At 35.6% G+C, this 20,183-nt stretch overlaps 2 protein-coding genes and 1 long non-coding RNA gene across 3 annotated transcripts in view; 2 read left to right on the top strand and 1 right to left on the bottom strand.

Moving 5' to 3' along the window:
• The window catches only part of LOC149051659 (replication factor C subunit 1-like), a 232,892-nt gene that overhangs the window by 57,519 nt on the left and 155,190 nt on the right, over positions 1–20,183 (top strand). The gene's annotated exons all lie outside the window — the stretch shown is intronic.
• LOC149051672 (uncharacterized) overlaps positions 1–20,183 on the top strand; it is a 225,988-nt gene that overhangs the window by 187,203 nt on the left and 18,602 nt on the right. The window lies entirely within an intron of this gene.
• On the bottom strand, positions 8,010–10,012 carry LOC149051673 (uncharacterized). The gene is made up of 3 exons (XR_016180999.1): positions 9,889–10,012; positions 9,006–9,073; positions 8,010–8,617 (listed from the first exon to the last, which is right to left on the bottom strand). It is a non-coding gene; the product is annotated as an uncharacterized LOC149051673 (long non-coding RNA).

Genomic DNA, 20,183 nt, shown 5'->3' with positions numbered 1-20,183 from the left:
CAAGAAATAATTATGTATAACATAAGCAATACTAACAATATAGGAAACATTTGTCACTTGATGAAAGAGCAATTTACCTGACAATTTGGGAATATGGCTGGCGTAACAATGTACTTGCAATTGCCTTTAACTCAAGCTCACACCTTTTTTATTTGTATGATCTGTGCGAAAGTCAAACTTGCGGACTGGGGCCAGGAGGGGGATTGGTTTCTACACCTGGTGTCTTCTCTTAATTTTCTGAGCTGGAATAAAATGTCTTGTAAGAAAGTTGTGCTACAAGGAACAACACCCCCTTTGATCTTATCCAGTTGTTGTTGTTAGGTCAAAAGAAGCGAATTTATCTCATGTTGTGTGAATTAAAATATGTAATTGTTAATTTGCTGGGCAGAGTTTATCAAGAAGTGAGGATGATGACATTGCCTGAAAACAAAAACCAAAAGAAAATCAGAAGAGGAAGAAGAAAGGAATAAACATTATTGACTCAGGTAATGTTTTAGGATGAACACAAACAGTTTCAAAAGGAACAGATGTTGAGACTACACAAACTGTTATACCTCTGTATTAGTATTAATTGTGTATTGTGCTTTACAGTGTCCTTGTCAATTCCAAATGCAATTTGCATTATTACAAAAACATGATATAAAAAGATTCACTTTTTAATTATACGTACAATATCACAATGATGTCCTGACCTTATTTCTAAATTAATTTTACGTCTATTTTAGATTCTGATGAAGATCCTCTTCCTCCAAAAATCAGGTATGTGATTTGTTTTTTCAATTTCATTCCATTTCATACAGTTGTAGTTAAACTCTTTGACCCTAATATCAGCCCTGAATCAAGAGTCAAGGAAATGATCACCAACTATAGAAGTTCTTGATTATTAAACAAATTCTCCTTGTCAGCAGCTTAGAAAATGCATAGAGAACAGTATGGAGAATATGGATACTGATGTCAGTTTGTATTCAGAACCTGGTTCTCTTTCATGCATCTCTGTTTCAGAAAAGCCACATCAGTAAAGAAGGAGGAGAGTTCAAAAGCTAAGAAAAGTAGAAGAGCAATCAGCTTGGACTCAGGTAAGGAAATTATGTCAACTTATTGAGGGTACATGATACTTTTCATGTGAAAGGTGATGTGGAGACTTTATCTTCACGGGAATTGTGATTTTATCTTTTTTTTACATAAATATATTTGATTTTCATAGGATTAACAGTTTTATTAACAGGTTAGAAAGAGTGAAAATATGAGTTTGGTTTAATTTTTTTCTTTGGTTTTCTTTATCTTCAAAATGTGATCGTCTTAAATTTCATCTGAATGTGAAAACATTTTGGATACTTTTCATAATGAATAATATGGCTAAATATTTTTACATAACTGAGTTCGACACAAGGGTTTTTTGGCAGACTCTGCTTATTGATGGAGTGGGGGGGCTGGATAGGGAAATATTTAGTGTGAGGTGAGCTTGAGGTACAGTAAGGTGATGTCAGTTTTTTTCACATTGCATGACCTTTAACATTGCTTATGTATTAGCTTGCTAAAGAAAACAAAGCCATCTGCTCCATTCAGGGTTCAGCACACTTACCATTAGACCTGACCCAGGTGGAAATCTTATTAAGATCTTGGAAGATCTTGTAAGATCTTGGAAGATCTTGTAAGATCTTGGAAGATCTTGTAAGAATCTTATAAGATGGCAATTAAGATGAAGATCTTACTAAGATCTTCTTAAGAATTAATAATCTTAATAAGATCTTGCCAAATTCTTGAACAAATCTTAACCAGGTTTGAGCATTGTAAGATCTTAAAAGATCTTATTAAGTTTATACAAGAATCTTGTAAGAATCTTGACAAAATTTTACAACACATGGGGATTAAGATCTTGGAAGGTTCTTAACAAGATCTTACTAAGTTTATTTAAGAATCTTGTAAGAATCCTCACAAAATTTTACAAGAAATGGGGGTTAAGATTTTGAAAGGTTCTCAACAAGATCTTATTAAGTTTATTTAAGAATCTTTTAAGAATCCTAAAAAAAATTTTTACAACACATGGGCATTAAGATCTTGAAAGTTCTTAACAACATCATATAAAGTTCACTTAAGAATCTCAGTTGTAAGAATCCTAATCTTTAAGAAAAGGAAGATCTTACAAGCTTCTTGACAAGATCTTGGTAAGTTTGTTTAAGAATCTTAATAATGAAGTAAGATCTGTAAATGTAACATCATTAAGATTCTAGACAGGATTTCATCTAAAGTTCATCTAAGAGTTTTGTAAGAATCAAAATTTTAAGATCAGTAGGAATTTAAATGTTCTTGACAAGATTTTATCAAGTTTATTCCAGTACATTCTTGAGTAACTTGAAATGCTTATCCTGTTCTGTTCATAAGAGAGCATGGGGATGCATAAGGCTTAAAACCTCTCACACATGATGTGAAAAATGCCATGTCCAAAAGGGGATCACATAACGTCAAGGAAGCTTCTAGGGTATGGTGTGCAAATTTCAGACCTGAGAACACAATATACATGCAGCTGCTTTCTAAAGAGGTAATTGTTCCACTGGAATTATGGTATCAGCAGATTAAATTTGGACAGTCTTTTCAGATTACATTTGATGATTGATTATGAAATATACTGAACAGCTAGTTTAAATAATCACTAATCATGTTCATAGGGAGTGTCTAGAAAGGGATTAAACCTTCCCATCTTTCCCTTCAACATAAAGACACCCATAGATAATGTCACCACATTCCACAAGCAAGAGACTTTCGCTGATATGGTTCAGAAAAAAAAAAAATGGCAGTATGCAGACCAGCCAGATGGCAGAGTGAAAAGATGTATTTAAAAAAAAATTCATAGCTAACTGCTTGTAAAAATATTTTTCAAGAAAGTTGCATGAAATTTGTACTTTCACCAAGGCATTCCACGCCACTGCGCATACACAGAATTGCAAATTGTACACTTGATCGTTGTTGTTAACTGTTTTTGCATCATATCGTTTCGGACAAAGTTTGACAGAAATGCTACATTGGTCGAGTGTTATCTGCCTGGTTGCGAAATTTAACTGTGCCTTACAGCCCTAAAGAAGAAGAATGATTTTGAGAATTAGGATTTTACCGACCAAATTCTTTACAAAATAATAACAAATAAACATCGGAAATTTGCAGACCGGTCAGATGGCAGAAATTAAAAGTATTTTAAAAAAGTTTATAGGTAGTTACTTACAAAATACTTGCGAGAGTTGCGTGACATTTTGTACTTTCACTAAGGTTTTCCCCAGTCTCCCGCTACGGCCGGCGCAAAATTACAAATTGTTCACTCGACCGTTGTTGTCAACCGTTCTCGCGCCATTTCGTTTCGGCAAAGTTTTACAGAAATTTTACTTTGGTTGAGTGTTATCTACCTCGTTGTGAAATTTAATTGTGTCTAAAGCCCTGAAGAAGAATAATGATCTCGAGAATTAGGATTTTACAAGCCAAGTTCTTTACAAAATAACTAATGTTACTGTCGCTTAAAATACAGAAAATGACGCAGTCGGTAAGTAACATGAGTTTACAGCACACCAGAGGAGATAAATCGCGTTTTGCTTTTCTTGTGAAAGAACACTACGATTACACATTCAAGTTTGCGATATCCTTGTTTTATTCTGTCACGTGAAGGGGCCTCAGGTGAATAGTTTACACATCTAAGCTCATAGAAAGCACACGTATGATTGTGCACGACACTCGCTTTATAACTCAAGGAACACATTGGTCTTGGTAGTTTAAGTATCTTGAGAAGATTTCTAAAAAAACCACTAGTGCACGACTGGTAATGAAGCAAATGAAGGCAAATCATCCCGAAGGTAAGTGCTACTGACTTTTATTCATTAAGTTCACGTTATCAACATTACACATCTGGAAGGTGATGCGATAGACTTATTTCTCGCACTTTTTAGATTCTTTCAGCATGGACGAAAAAAGTGACGATAAGTTTATGTAATTGCAAGGCCACGGTATTTTTATACAAGGCAAATCATAAAATCTCGTTAGGGTTCGATTTCGTCAGGAAGCGTTTTTGTTTAGAATTGAGTGGAAACTGACACGAGATGTAACGCTATCATCATCAAAACCACGTAACGGCGGCTGCTAACCTTACTGCACTTGTAGCAATTCTCTCAAGTCAGTTTTAATCCAGATTGTTCTGGATTTAAGTGTTGTAGGCAGAATCATCGTAGCTTCCAGTCGTCTCGCATGGAAATGGTTCACAATAAACAATTAATTTGTCTTCGGCTTTACTAATAACCACTAGAAGTTAAACTAGAAGGGTGCAATAACAACGCGAAATCGATTATGGAATTCCTTTATTCCCAAATAATTATAAATTGCCACGTTCTACTTAAAAGTTTCCACTGGTGAGGATGATGATGAAAGCCAAACTGGGTTTGATTATCACGGCCGTGTCCACAGTGGTGGAAATCTTCCCAAAGCAAACAAAAATTACCAAAAAATGGGAAGTTCTTCTGCTGATGTAAGAACTCTAAATACTCAATGTTGTTGCATGATAGTTCATTCCCCCCCCCCCCCCCCCTCCTTCAAGACTTCATTGACTTAGATGGCTTAAGGCAGAATTTTGGCACTGTTATCCTCTTAATTTTACTCTAATACATTCAATACCTGTATTAATTCCATGCAACATTTTTTGTATTTTGTTTGGTTCTGTTTAGTTTTTATTTGTTTTGTTTTGTGAATGTGTGTGTATTTTTTTTTTCTGGTTTTCATTTAATGCTGAGTTATGATTCCTTGCTTCCCTTTCTCACAATTTTCTTTGTTCTAAAGGTTAATGAAACTTAATTCAGTGGAGGGATTGCTCAACAAATGTAAACATTTTTTCAATTCATATTCACAGGAGAACTGGAGAAATAGGATCACCTGTAAAAATGATTTTATCCTGAATAAAGTAGACTTTGAGTCCCATCTTAATGCTACAAGCACAGAATGGGATAGAAGGGTGGCAACTCCTGATTGTAAAAAGGTAATTTTTCATTTATCAACTTTTTGTGGGAATTTGGAATAGCTGTTTCAGCAGTGCAAAGCGTAAACAAAGTTTGTTGGATTGGAGTTGGGCAGTGCAAATTGCCAAGATTCATAACTGGGAACCTGTGCATAAAAATTTTGCTCTTAAAGATGATAAATTCTTGTTAAAGATAGTCACTACCTCCTTTCCTTTGCGTACAGATGAGGCATGATGGTGATCAAGGAGAACCATTGAGAAGCTCCTCCCCTCTACCTTACTAAGTACTCCTCACAATGAAACCAAGCTCCTATTACTCCTCTCTGGCAGGGATTTTAAAAAATACGCTCTCAAGGTTTTAGTATATTTTGTACCTGTATACAAATTACTATTTTCTTTTTTTCTTTTTTTCTTTTTTTCTTCCCACAGGAGCCATAAATCAGAAATTTGGTGATGCCCAAATGAATAAGAGGTGGTCTCAAATAAGGCTCTACTTGAATAAAAAAAATTGCTTGGATTCCAAGAGAAAAGTTCACAATGTAGAGGGCAATGTTGAATGAACTAAAGCTTGGTTGATATTTGTACAAAATTGAAATATTTGCAAATTTGCTTGTCAAGTAGCTGTCAAATTGACTAAAATGCCAACTGAGATGAGTGTTGTGAGCTTTAATTCTTTGAACACGTTTGCTGCAATACAAAATTTTGTTGTTTTTTTTTTGTTTTCATGCTTAAATTATTCTAAAAGAAGAAAAACCATTGCAGTTTGAATCAAACGAAGAACAATTTAAAACTGGGACATGCCTTTAGTTATTATGGCTTATTTGTGTAAGGATAACTATGGTAGTTCAAATCAAACTGTCAAATGACTCCAACAATTAAAACAATTGTTTTTTTTTAATTTTTAAAACACACCAAAGGGAAGAACAAGAACTCTTCTTGTACAGTTGTCATTTAAATCGTGCATGTTTACCAGTTAACGTTTCTTAACAAGATATTTTTTAGTAATTAATTTCACAGTGTTGAGAATTTGCAATAAATTTTGCTTAATGTTGGATGAAGAAATTCTTTCTTAGTTGTGATCTCCATTCCTCAATCATCCAGTTACTGAATATTGCATAAACCATCAGTTACCTACTATGGTCTGAAAAAAATATGATACTTAAGAATTTTTACAGATTCTGTAAAAATTCTTGTAAGTTGTTTGAAAATCTCACAAGTTCTTGTAAGTTCTTTTAGAGATCATTAAGACATTGTTGAGAATCTTAACAAGTTCTTTTGAAAACTTGTGAAGGTACTTAATTAAGATTCTTGTCACAGGAATCCTACCAGATCTTGTAAGATTCTTGTAAGTTTCTTACTAAGATACTTATCAAGATTCTTAGTTAAGAATCTTATGGAATCTGGTAAGATCTTGTCACAAGATTCATACAAGAATCTTGTAAGATCTTGTCACAAGATTCTTACAAGAATCTTGTAAGATCTTACAAGATCAGGTAAGATCTTGTCACAAGATTCTTACAAGAATCTTGTAAGATCTTACAAGATCAGGTAAGATCTTGTCACAAGATTCTTACAAGATCTTGTAAGATCTTACAAGATTCTTGTAAGAATCTTGTGACAAGATCTTACAAGATCTTGTAAGGTCTTACAAGATTCTTAATTAAGAATCTTAATAAGAATCTTAGTAAGAAACTTACAAGAATCTTAGTAAGATCTTAATAAGATTTCCACCTGGGGGCCTTTACCCTTTCCAAAACCTAAAAATTGAGCAGTTGAGAGGAGAACTCTGAGCAAGAGGGGAAGACAAAAGTGGCACAAAGCAACAGCTGCAAGAGAAACTCCCAGAATTGCTTGGGGGTACATGTAGAGTTCCTGTATTGTTGTATGGCAAGAGCCAGTTAAGTTTAAAAGAAATAAACCTAAATCAATATGAAGTCTTATTCTTAGAACAACTTCATTGTTGCCTAAATCACATTTCACATGTGTTAGAAGAACTCCCTCATCACATCACAGATGTGGAGACACTTCTGACATTGCCCTAAAAAAACACAAGCTTTGCTGCACAGAGTATCGTCGAGCACTTCTGCAGGTAACCATTCTCTTAACTGGAAAAGCAGACAATAGTGTGATGGATTTACAGACACCACTTGCTGAAATGATGGGAATATTTTATGCTAAAGAAGACACCAGATGCCCAAAGCAGATCCTACAACTTGTAAACCTTTCATTTAAACATGCACCAGCAATGAGGGCCATACTAGCCCCACCCAAGACCATGACCATTCGTAAATTGTATGGTATCTACTATCACAGTGCTGTGCATCATGCTTCTGTCATCTACAGGCTGGTGTGTCTTTCATCCATCAATGCTGAGTTATTTGAAAGGTTTTTTGACAGAATTGTAGACATAACAAGACAGACATGGAGCAAACATGCTGAAGATTTGGTGCCAAATGCATTTGTTCACATACTGGGAGAAGATATCACTGCAGAAGAAAATACAGTCAACATTCAAGAACAGGAAATTACAAAGTTGGCAAAGAGGTTACCAGACAGAGGGAACACAACAGTATGCAAAGACCTGTTAATGAAGAAGGCAAGATTATGGCAGGCTCAGCTGAAGGTAATAGGTGATTTCCTGCTTCCAGGACAAGGGGTTTGGTGGCACTGGAAAGATGATGGTTCAGTAGAGTTCCATGATGGTCCTAGTGAAGCCACACATCACCCTGAGGGTCCTTGCGTCTTTCATTTCAGGTCTAGTTTGGTCAAACCCATTCAAACCAGTTTGGGGACTGCTTGGAAAAAATGTTCTTAGAAACCTGAAGAACTGCCTCTATACCAGCTGAGAAGTAAGAGTGGGGAACTAGTTTACAACAAGTTACATCTTGATGATGACAGCCCCTCAGCTGCTGAAGAATGTCAGCCAGAAGAAACTGATCTCATCACCAAACCACAAAGTATTTTGCATTCAAGTTATTGTAGTAGTCAATGATAGAATTTCAGTGAAATGAAACGTACACAAAATGTGAAGGAAAATAAGCAACCAAAATACACACAACATATTTGTTCCTGTGGCTTCATCTTAGCACAGAAAAATGAGCAATTGAGAACTAAATTGCTTCCTTAGTTACATGGTATAGATCTTGATTTTTGCCTGAGAGTAATTAGGCGTATGTAAAGTACTATATCAATACTACAAGGAAATTCATTTACATAATAAAACAAATGCAGCAATTAAATTATAGTCTAGTCCCCTTTTTTTCTTTTCTCAAGAACCATCTTGTGAGGACATAGGCAATGGTGATGACATGGAAGTTGCTGCAGTTATTTTTAGAGAAGAATCACAACTTGAAAGCTTACATGACCACTTACAGGGTGACAAAGAACAAGGAAAGGAACAACAACCTCAAGAAAATAGCAGAGCCTCTAGAGCAAAACCAACTTCCACAGCTTTCAGAGCATGAGATTTGTTCTAGGTCAGATGAAAGTAACCAGCCCCTTACTTCAAAAACAGCAAAAGCAGCAGAGGTCGTACTAGGTAAAACACCTGAAGTGATACAGCTTGAAAAATTGTGCAACAACCTCAACCGCAACCCCAAATCCAGATATTGTGCCAACAGGTATGAAAACCACCTGGAAAAAATACAAGTTCTTGTCCTAAAGGCTACTAAGTAACTACAGTCTGATATAAAATTATTTGATGCAACCTTTTAATGCAGAATAACCAGCTTGCCAATCCTGATGACTATGAGTTATCAGATGAGGTATCAAGTACTCTTCACAAAAGAAAGTTGCTCTGAAATCACCACAATCCTGGAAGCTAGATTACAGTACATTCATAAAGTATTTTGATCAAGCATTCTTACCTAATTTTCTTCCCTTAAATTATTTAGTCAGGCTATTAAAAAAAGGTAATAAATTGCTTGAAAGTGATTGTTGTCCATCATTTTTACCGCCGAAAGCTTTGGATTAAGAGCAAATTTGTTACTGGTAATTAACACTTAAGTTACTAATTGCTCACCTTCATCATAAGCAAGTCAAAGATTATGTTTGACTGCAAGATAGCTGTCCTGTTGAGCTATCTTGTCCCTATGGATTGAAAAAAATACACTGTCAACATGAAATTAGAAAGAAGTCTCGTGCAACAGTTTTTACTTAGTTTACATTACTTGACTTCAAATGCTAGATGGCTTTAATTTCACAAGTTGCATAACATGCCCTGACGAATGTGGAAGTTGTATAATGATGTAAATAAAAATCATAGTTAAGAAAAGGTAATGTTCAGATTCCTATTTACCATGTTCATGTATGATTGAGAATGTTTGTGTTATTCGTAACAGGTAGGCAAATCGAAGTCATTGTTAACCAAGGTGAAAGACGACACCCAATTCAGTTTGTTACCTCTCTTGAGATCGATTCAATCTAAAACATATAAATATGTACTTTTAATTTCGCTGCACATGTATAAGAACACATCTGTTGAAGTATAGTTTTTTGCTCTATCTCATTAATTCGAAATTTACATGCCTTGTAGACTGAGTTATAAATTATCTTTGTTGAAGCTCATTTAGATACATTTACCCACAAAAGTGTTGTACTGTAAATCGCCGTTAAATTTCTAACTAAGGATTTAGCCAAGGCATTTAAATTTGATAAACAAACTAAATTTACGCTACGGGTAAGTTTTCACACCGCAGTTTATCAATTTCCACCTCATCCTACATTGACGAGAATGGAAATTTTCGAAACATACCAAAACTAATTTTAATCCATAATTTAGTAAACGAAAAAATGCACTTTCCTTGAATGAAACGTTCGTTATTTGAATTTACGCCTCAGAGCATTATGGTAGCTACGGCAAATTAGAGCTAATTTGTCGAATTAAACACAAAACTACCACTCACCTCAGCTGTAGACCCCACATCTGCACGAAAACAACGTATTCTAAAAAAATTTTCGGTAGATATCCATCTTCGCCTCCTCAAAAGCGTAAACGCTCTCAGATCTTAACTTTGAATACACCATGCGACACAAGCGACTAAATACAGGAATGGTTCCGATCTGTAATTGGATGATAAAAATAGTAAAAGTTAATAAGTTACATCTTAACTCCTTGCTCGTGAGTATTTTTAACCGCTTATCTCAAAGCGGAACAATGAAATATCAATGCGAGTGAAAACACCGATGTGTCAAACAAGAAATGGTTACTTACGTAGCGAAGGGCCGGAAGGCAGCCTTTCTTGTTCAGCGAGGTCGTTCAGCGATATCCCGGCGACGAAAAAGTCATCTGCTGACTAACTCCGCTGTGTAAACTCATTTAGTCAGTTCAGGCGGATGACCAGAGACTAGAGCCATTCTTCTATTTCACCGCATAGTTCCGAATCAAACCTTTATCAATAATTTTTTCAATAATTTTTTTAACTTTTTTTTTTTAACAATTTTAAAAAAAAAAATTAGAAAAAATTAAAACTAAACTAGTGAGCAGCGCTGTGCGAACAGTAGTTGTAAAACTTCTTTATTCTCTGACGCGTTTCGTCTAACTGTCGTAAACTTCTTCAGGTAGTTTTACAAGTTAACACTAAACGCCTACATTTATAAGCCACTGTTAGCGGATACTGCGGGGGCCAATGACCATAAGGGCTTGGCTGGACCTACGAGCAGGAATAGGCAAAGTTGTGAAAAATTTGAAAATTTCTTTTAAAAATTTTTTAGGCAAGGTGAGAAATATTTTTGGGAGCCACGGTCTTAGCTAAAAATTTTGAAATTTGAAAAAATGAAGCGGTTTTTTTTACAGATGATGCCTGGAAAGCAGTTGGCAAATTAGGTTAGGATAGCTCTTGTAATTTACAGAAAATGTGGTTTATGTTCTACTCATGCTATCTTAAATTTAAGTGGTATAAATACCTTGCTTAAAACAGTCGTGTGATACAATAGCAAACGAAATATACTCGTTCCAATACAGCGTCACGTGATGAACAGCCTTCATTAATTTTAGAACAAGTTCTATAAAATCATTTTACTCTTTCTCGTTATAGCCGAAAACTGTTTGAAGATCGGTTGTACCATCACTGCAAACAGTCAAGGTACTTCGACATGATTCAATGCCAGAGCTACTACCACTGGTTTGACTGGTAAGACGTTTTTTTGGTTTCTTTTGTTTTTTTTTTTCCTTTTTTAGGTCTAATGGAGTTGTTAGAAATTACCAAGCAAAATTTATCCGCGACTTTCTTCCTTTCGGTGTTATGCAAAAACAGATAAAGAGCACGCCAGTGAATTTGTCCTTCACGTGAACAATAACCTAGAAAATCAGTTTTCCACGAAAAAAGCAGAGCATACAGTAAATTAAAAACATCGGTAGCAGCGTCACGCAACATTGCGTGATTTTCCAAACGTGACATGCAGTTGCTCAACTTAGAAATTACATGGCCCTGTAGTAATAAAAGAGGGCTTCATTTGCAACACTGTAGACTTCAACATAAGCAGAATCTAATAAATCGCTCTCTCAGCTTTTATCTCAGTGTATAAATTATTTAGCCGGAACTAAAAATAATTAATATACGCATGAGTTGGAGCCATTCCTGTCTGAGGTGAAATACACGAATGGCTCCAGTCTCTGGTCGTCCGCCTAAACTGACTAAATGAGTTTTGTCAGCGGAGCTTGTCACCAGATGACTTTTCCATCGCCGGAATATCGCTGAACGACCTCGCTGAACAAGATAGACTCTTCCCTCTCTTCGTTATGTAATTAGCTATTTCTTGTTTGACTCATCGGTGTTGTCACATTGATATTTCATTGTTCCGCTTCGAAACATGCGGTTAACAACACTCACGAGCAAGGAGTTAAGATATAACTTATTAACTTTTATTATTTTTATCATCCAATCACAGGTCGGAGGCATTCCTGTATTTAGCCGTGTGCCCGCGGTACGCTACACTGAAGCTCGACACTCGAGTATGCGCACTTCATTGTCATCAGCCGGTGTTTCCTGGCGCACACTAATGTGGTATCCAAGTTACGCGCGCAATCGCGCCTGCGCATTACCTTCTCCCTCACCCTTCCACCCAAGATAGTGCCCGTAGTACAGTTGGCTGCGCATGCTAAAAGTGGCACTTTGTGCGGTCGGTCGTACGGTCGTACGGTCGCACGTCCAAATTTTTTCGGCTGGATGGGTTACTACTATTTCGTATAATTGTGGGGCTACGGTTCGCGCGCTGCGAGCTCCGCTATAAAGGTTTCAAGTTCGTCGTTATAACCGAATTTATCAACATGAAAGTTCCATGTAAGCTGTTTTTTTCCAATTGTCTTTTTTTCACCCGAAGCTGAATTCAATTCCATTTTAAAGGAAATAGTTCTTGTAATGAGAAATTGCTGTATTACAATATCCTATATTGAATTGGTTTCCGGCGAGCTGAGTTACGGTGCAGCGGATCTCTGTATTCGATGCTCTTATTTAACCCTTTAACTCCCAAAAGTGATCAACAAGTAACTTCTCCCTATAATATCCATACATTATCCCACAAAAAAGTAATGAGAATACTCAAACTGATCAGGCAAAAGTTGTTTTCCTAATCTAACACCAACTTCTCATAACTAATTGACAAGAAAATGTGTAGCAGCTGGAATGGAGAATTGACAATCAGATCTTGGGAGTTAAAGGGTTAAAAAATTGTATTTGATTCAAATTTTTTATCAATATCTTTTGAACAAAAATGATGATACATGCCCACTTTTGGATACGAATTTACTTGCCTAAATTGAATTATCTCTCTGAAGGTGTAAAAGATGTTATGAACACTCGATGCTAAAATTCGCATCCACGCACGGTTATCCAATACCTCATATATGCATGAGCATTAGTAAACAATTGTGAGCTTAAGAAGGCTGTACATCGGCCAATTTCCCTCACTGCATTTTAAAGACCGAGACGAAGGCTTCGTCAGCAAAGGATCAAAGGATATAATACATGATAACAAAATATTTTCCTGCACCATGGAATGACCAAATGAATCTTTTAGTCTCGTTGTGATTGTTGCTTTGTTTTGTTTTCATTTGGGACGAATCTGCGACCTCTGTTTTAGCCAAAATTGTTAGAAAAGCTTTTATTCACATGACAAAAAAAAACTGTTTAGATACGAAATTATACAGGCTACAAGGATTTCTTTTTTTTATTATTTTGTGGGGAATCAAAGTGGGAATCGAAAGAAAATACATTTTTCACTCTTGGGTAGCCGATCAGAGCACAGGTTTCCGGCTCGCTCGCGGGTCCTACCTTAACGTATAAATAGCCAAATTGGGTAAGTGTGTCAACAAAAATGAAAATTTCAACCCCAGAACCACGATGCATACGGTTTATTGATCATGTATGAAAACGAAACCTCACCAACCACATCATTAATTATTCTGGTTTTTTGAAGAATTTGGAACGTCCTTCAACTTCCTCGCCAAACTTGACACGGTAGTCATCGACGGTGAATAAATTTTTGTCTTCAAATGTTCGAACTACGTATCTACAAGGTGGTTAGTAGTATCATTTCTAACGGGTTATCTGTCAGAGTTCAGTTTTAGTAGATATACCTTTTCGAGCGATGACGGACAAAATGGGCACGATGTTTGAGTGTTTACATCGTGCGTCGGAAGATAAAAATGTAAGCTCAGTAAAGACTGATATTGGAGCAGAATTCTGTTGTGTAGGGCTTGAAACCTGGACCTCCCGCACAACAGCCCGGCGCCCCACAACCTAAGCAGCAAGCAGTGGTTTAACGACCATCACATCAACAAAAAAAATTTAAAAAGTAGGATGTTTATGTCATTGTGCTATACTCCAAATTAAAGAAAATGAAAATCTAAAAGATCTTGTTTGAGGCCTAGTCTCAAATTGGCGTATAAATAGTGAAACAGCATAACTCCAAAATAGAATCATGGATCACGAAATAAACAATGATACACGATTTTTTGTTTCGAGTTCGATGAGCTCATATTCAGCTTCTTCAATACTGCTGGTGTTACCAAGTGCACCGTTTTGTTACACATTTGTGGGGCAAATCACATTTTCACAGGATTTAAGGTGAGGACAGAATAAGTTAATAGCGACCTAATGCAGCGAATGAGATAAACGGGTATTGACTAAAGATACAAATAGAAATAATTTGAAACAGGAGACAAAAGAATGAAAAAAATGTCAATCTTGTTTACTCGTCATGAACGCAGGATCGAATCTTAGACCATCAGATTTTACGATCAGAAGTTCTCACCTCTCGTTAATGAGCCATGGCATACAGTGGATACATAAAGGATCATCCTGTATACTGCTTAGATCATCAATTTCGAAATTTTCATGTCTTCAAATACATAATGATAGAAAGGAAATTTCAAACTTTTTCGTGACAAAGGAAAAAATCATTTTTAACCGACGACCGAAAAAAATTAACCCTATCCGTCAGATAAGGTTAAACGACAAATATCAATGCTGACATGTAGATAAACATACTAGACCTTGAGGTAGCTTATTTATCTTCCCACGAGGGATCTACGAGATACGGGATACGGGATCTATGATACGATCTATCACTTGTCTGTGCGAATTGTCATACAATTATTTATGGTCTCGCTTACTGCAGCCAAACTCAGCAAATAATTCCGGAGCTCAAAGAGACAGAGAGCTAGGGCCTCAGATTTCTCCTCCGACTTAAAGACAACTGGTTCAGTAAAAATTTATTTATAAAATTCCTGTAGGATACACTGATGGTTTCTGTACACAAAGATGCATGGAGTACACAGATTTAACAAATTTTTAATATCTTCCTTGGATATTTCTTTAAGAACAGTATTTATGGTATTCGCTTTAATTCCTTCCAAGACGTGAAACAATTTAAATGTGCTTTTCTTTAGATACAACGAGAAGTCAAATATTTTTCTTGGAAAAGAACTTTATTGGAGCTAAATTTATTGCAAGTAATCTTCAGGTGAGGAAAAATAATGTAGAAATATGTAGCATATTATAATCGAAAGACGAGAAAAGTAGCAAAAAAAATTTACATAAAGAATACATATTATTGATGTGATTTCTTTAGCTTTGTACCTCCCTCTGGTGATTACACCGGACACCTACGCTTTTGACTGCAAAAAATATTTAGCGCAGAATTGGCGGGAGTTATTTACAAGAAAAAAGCTTACCGTTATTATTTTTAGAAACTTTATGAAGTCGTCTCGGTGAGAGTAGAAAACAAAAATTTGATAGAATTGTAACGCTAATGGGAAGATGACCAAAAACAAACGTGTATCATATTGAACGAGGGATATATCAAGTTGATCACTTGAAGAGAAATTGCATTGTTACATATAACTCACGCTGTGAATTCACCCTTATCGATTCAGTTACGGCAGAGTGTAACATGTCCTGCTCTGAGAAGAAAAGGGGTTTTGCGGATTGCGAGTGTGTTGCACTAAAAGGGAAAAAGCTGAATTTAAATTACAGAATTAATTAATCGCCATGGAGAAACATGTAAACAAATAATAATCATAAAAAGAAAAAAAAACAAACAAACAAAAAACAAGCGCAATAACTTTCTTAAAGAAGAACAGTAATTTTGATCACGAAACTGGGCATTAGACGAGGTTAGATCTTTCAAACTCGTCAATATGTAACCATCATTTTTTCATCGAAATTGTTGTAAAGGAAAACGTTATTCTCAATATTTTGAGGCATGTAGATTTAACAAATGACATCGTTTGGAGAATAGAGGGATTCAGAGGATCAATTTTCATTCTGCAACTGATTAGAGCTGTAGAGCTAATGTTGACTTTAATAAAAGATCGCAATCTTACTTTTCTTGCGGCTGACAACAATCAGCTTTAATTCAGTCGAATTTACTCGGTTTATTGTTGTCAGATGCTGAAATGTTTCATTGGTTTCTCTCATTTGACTCGTGGTTCAATAGTTGCACGCGATGCAATTTCCTAAATCCTTAAATTCCTGGAAGTGATATAACTTGTAGAGATTTAAATGTACGTGATCGTTATGTGGCAGAGGTGCGTGATGAGCACGTGACAGAGCTAGATAACGTGCTGTATATAATTATAGCTCTTGTCAAAGTCAAAACCAGCAAATATCTCTCCAAAACAAACGAAGTTTGAAACAAAGCTCGAGGTTGAAAAGAAAAATACACAATTCCTACGTTTCTTTTGATATCTTAACATTCGCGATATATTGTAATAATAACGGTAATATGGTTGTCGGTGAAATACCAGAATTTTTTCAGTTTCCAAGACGTGACATATGCATATCCACCGCACGCTGTAAATGTACCAATTTTCCTTCACATATTAAAGTATCAAGATCGTCATTAGAACCGAATTTATCAACATGACAGTTTTACTTTCCATGTAGGCTTTTTTTTATGTTTTTTTTTATCTGAAGCTGAATTCAATTCTTTTTTAAGGAAATGTTTCTTGTAATAAGAAATTTTTGTATTACAATGTTCGAAGTCGAATTGGTTTTCCGACGAGCTGAGCGTCGGTGCAGCGGATCTCTATTTTCGATGCTGCTATTTAAAAAATTGTATTTGATGCAAATTTTCAATCAATATCTTTTAAATAAAAAAGGATTATACATTTCCACTTTTGGATACGAATATATTTGCTTGAATTGAATTATTTCTTTGAAGGTGTAAGAGATGTCATGAAAACTCGATGGTAAAATTCGTATCCACGCGCGATTATCTGATACCTCCTATATGCGTTTGCATTCCTGAACGAGTGTGAGCCTAAGAAGGCTGTACATCGGCCAATTTCTCTCACTGCATTTTAAGCACCGAGACGAAGACTTCCTCAGCAAAGGATTAAAGGATATATTACTTGACAAAAAAATATTTTCATGCACTGCGGAATTACCAAATGAATCTGCTAGTCTCGTTGTGATTTTGTTTTGTTTTGTTGTTATTTGGGACGAATCTGTGACATCATGTTTTCATCAAAAATACCGGAAAAGCTTTTATTCATACGACAAAAATAAACTGTTTAATTACGATATTATACGAGGTATTCAACAGACTACAAGCATTTTTTTAAAAATTTTATTTAACTTTTTGGGAATCAACGAGGGAATAAAAAGAAAACACATTTTGCGCTCTTTGGTAGCCGATCAAAGCATAGGTTTCCTTGCTGTCTCGCGGGTCCCACCACAACATATAAATAACAGAGAAATTGGGAAAACGTGTCATCAGTAGTGAAAAATACAACACCAGAAACACGATGACTACGATTTCTTGCTCACGTTTAAAAGGGAACCTCCTCAATGACAGAATTAATTATTCTGGTTTTTTTAAACGCTTTGGAACATCAATCAACCTCCTTGCGAAACTTGACACGGTAATCGTCGACGGTGGATAAATTTTAGCCTTCAAATATTCGAACTATGTATCTACAAGGTGGTTAGTAATATCATTTCTAACTGGTTATCTATCAGAGTTCAGTTTTAATAGATATACTTTTTCGCGCGATAACAGAGAACATGGGCACGGTGTTTGAGTGTTTACATCGTGCGCTGGAAGACAAAAATGTTGGCTCAGGTAGTGCTGATATTGGAGCAGAATTCTGTTGTGTAGGACTTGAACCCTCGACCTCCCGCAAGGTAGTCCAGCGCCCTAAAACCTAAGCAGGCGATGGTTTAACAACTATCACATCAGCAAAATAAATTTAAAAGTAGGATGTTTTTGTCATTGTACTATACTCAGGAATAATGAAAATGAAAACCTAAAGATCTTGTAAGAGGTCCAGTCTTAACTTGGCGTATAAATAGTGAAACAGCATAGCTTCAAAATAGAATCATGGATCACGAAATAAACAATGATACACGACTTTCTGCTTCGAGTTCGATGAGCTCATATTCAGCTTCTTCAATACTGCTAGTGATACTAAGTGCACTGTTTTGTTACACATTTGTGGGGCAAATCACATTTTCACAGGAGTTAAGGTGAGGACAGAATAAGTTAATAGCGACCGAATTCAGTGAATGAGATAAACGGGTATTGACTAAAGATACAAATACAAATAATTTGAAACAGGAGACAAGAGAATGAAAAAAATGTCACACTTGTTTACTCGTCATGAACGCAGGATCGAATCTTAGACCATCGGATATTACAATCAGAAGTTCTCACATATAGCTATAGATTTCTCGTTAATGAGGCATGACATATAATGGATACATAAAGGATCATCCTGCATACTGCTTAGATCATCAATGTCGAAAGTTTCATGTCTTCAAATACATAATGATAGAAAGGAAATTTCAAGCTCTTTCGTGACAAAAGAAAAAATCGTTTTTAACCGACGACCGTAAAATAAAACACATCCATAAGATCAGTTTAAACAACAGGTTTAATATCAATGCTGACATGTAGATAAATATACCAGACCTTGAAGTAACTTATTTATCTTCCCATGAGGGGTCTATGACGTTGTAGCATTTCTGATTCCAGTATCATGTGCGTCACTTGTCTGTACGAACTGTTCTAAAATTATTTATGGTCTCGCTTTTTGCATCGAAACTCAGCAAAGAATTCTACAGCTCAAAGAGACAGAGAGCTAGGGCCTCAGATTTCTCCTCCAACTTAAAGACAACTGGTTCGTTAAAAATTTATTCATAAAATTCCTGTAAGATACACTGAGGGTTTCTGTACACAAAGATGCATGGAGTACATAGATTTAAACAATTTTGAATATCCTCCTCGGAAATTTCTTAAAGAACAGTACTTATGGTATTCGCTTTAATTCTTGCTAAGACGCGAAACGATTTAAATATGCTTTTCTCTGGATACAACGAGAAGTCAAGTGTTTTTACATGAAAAGAACTTTATTGGAGTTAAATATATTGCAAGTATTCTTGAGGTGAGAAAAGCTAATGAAGAAATATGTAGCATATTATAATCGGAAGACGAGAAAATTGGAAAAAAAGTATACGTAAAGAATACATATTATTGATGTGATTTCTTTAGCTTTGTATCTCCCTCTGGTGATTTCGCTGGACAGCTACGCACTTGATTGCAAAAATATTAAGTGCAGAATTGGCGGGAGTTATTTACAAGAAAAAAGCTTACCGTTATTATTTTTAGAAACTTTATGAAGTTGTCACGGTGAGAGCGGAAAATGAAAATTTGAGAGAACTGTTACGCTAATGGGAAGATGACCAAACGTGTATCATATTGAACGAGGGATATATTTAGTTGATCACTTGAAGAGAAATTGCATTGTTACAATATAACTCACGCTGTGAATTGACCCTTTTCGATTTAGTTCGGGAAGAATGTAACATTTCCTGCTCTGAGAAGAAAATGGGTTTTGCGGATTGTGAGTGTTTTGCACAAAAAGAAATTGAGCTGAGTTTAGATTACAGACTTAATTAATCGCCATGGAGAAAAAAGTAAACAAGTAATAATCATAAAAAGAATAAAAAACAAAGAAACAAAAAAACAAGCACAATAACTTTTTTCAAGAAGAACAGCAATTTTGATCACGAAACTGGGCATTAGATGAGGCCAGACCTTTCAAACTCGTGAATATGTTACCTTCATTTTTTCATCGAAATTGTTGTAAAGCAAAACGTTATTCTCAATATTTTGAGGCATGTAGAATTAACAAATGACATCGTTTGGAGAATAGAAGGATTCAGAGGATAGCAATTTAACAGGTACAAATCAATTTTCATTCTGCAACCGATTAGAGCGGTAGAGCTCATGTTATTTATAATGAAAGATCGCAACCTTTTTTTTCTTGCAGCTGACATCTTTTAACTTTTATTTACTCAAAATTTCTCGGTTTATTGTCGCCAGGTGCGGAAATGTTTCATTGATTTCTCTCATTTGACTCGTGGTTCAGCAAACAGGCAATGAGAATACTCAAAGTTTTATCACATAGAATTCGTTATCTTTGAACTAAAACTAAATTTCCATATCTACTTTGAAAGGAAACATGTATCAGCTAGAGGGGAGAATTAACAATTAGATCACGGGAGTTAAAGGTTTAACTGTACGTGATGATTATGCGGCAGAAGCGCGTGAGGAGCATGTGACAAAGCCAGATAACGTGCTGTATATAATTATAGCTCTTGTCAAAGTCAAAACCAGCAGATTTCTCTCGAAAACAAACGAAGTTTGAAACAAAGCTCGAGATTGGAAAAAAAAAATACACAATTCCTACGTT

This window comes from Pocillopora damicornis, chromosome 1, assembly GCF_964200805.1.
Source record: "Pocillopora damicornis chromosome 1, jaPocDami1.2, whole genome shotgun sequence".
NCBI lineage: Eukaryota > Metazoa > Cnidaria > Anthozoa > Scleractinia > Pocilloporidae > Pocillopora > Pocillopora damicornis.
Note: the sequence above shows the minus strand (reverse complement) of the source record. Positions and strands in the feature narration are given on the sequence as shown.